A 561-nucleotide genomic window follows, 5' to 3' on the forward strand; every position below is an offset into this window, starting at 1 on the left:
CACATAGTACCTTTAAAAAACTAAACTACATTGAAAATAGAGATATCAAAATCACTTACTTGTGTCTCAGGTCAGCGACTTCCCTTTTCTCTTCAGCTATAGCCTTTTCTGCAGCATGAAATTTTACCTGTTGGAGAAAGTATATTTAAATTCAGTTGTGGTAGATTACGCACAAAGTAAAGGAAAGAAAGAAAATCTTACCCAGTTAGCATGCAGTTTTTTTTCCTGAGCAGCAATCTGAAAAGATACACCAAAAAATATGTTTTGGAATTCATTATAATAGCCATTATAACAGTTTGTATTTGATACCAAAGAATTCTGCAACTGGAGGGCAGTATAATTATTACCTGGTTTCTAAATGAGCGCTGTGTTTTCTGCAATTCTTCCTCCATTTCTTCAATTCTCCACCTAAGAATTACACTTTTACCAGTTAAAGCACAAATGGATAAAAATTCAAACAATCTGGCCACATTCCCTATACTCTTAACAACTGTACCCTGAAAGACTTCATCCATACATATAAAAACATATTTACGTGGTTATATAAATAGAGTACAATGA

The 561-nt window shown here is 33.2% G+C and overlaps 1 long non-coding RNA gene across 1 annotated transcript; it reads right to left on the reverse strand.

The window, feature by feature from the left end:
- Positions 1–52: 52 nt before the first annotated feature.
- LOC103584865 lies at positions 53–423 on the reverse strand. Its single transcript, XR_550023.1, has 3 exons — positions 348–423; positions 202–237; positions 53–127 (listed from the first exon to the last, which is right to left on the reverse strand). It is a non-coding gene; the product is annotated as an uncharacterized LOC103584865 (long non-coding RNA).
- Between the last annotated feature and the right edge of the window lie 138 nt (positions 424–561).

Source organism: Galeopterus variegatus, unplaced genomic scaffold (genome assembly GCF_000696425.1).
Source record: "Galeopterus variegatus unplaced genomic scaffold, G_variegatus-3.0.2 Scaffold153922, whole genome shotgun sequence".
In the NCBI taxonomy this organism is placed as follows: Eukaryota; Metazoa; Chordata; class Mammalia; order Dermoptera; family Cynocephalidae; genus Galeopterus; species Galeopterus variegatus.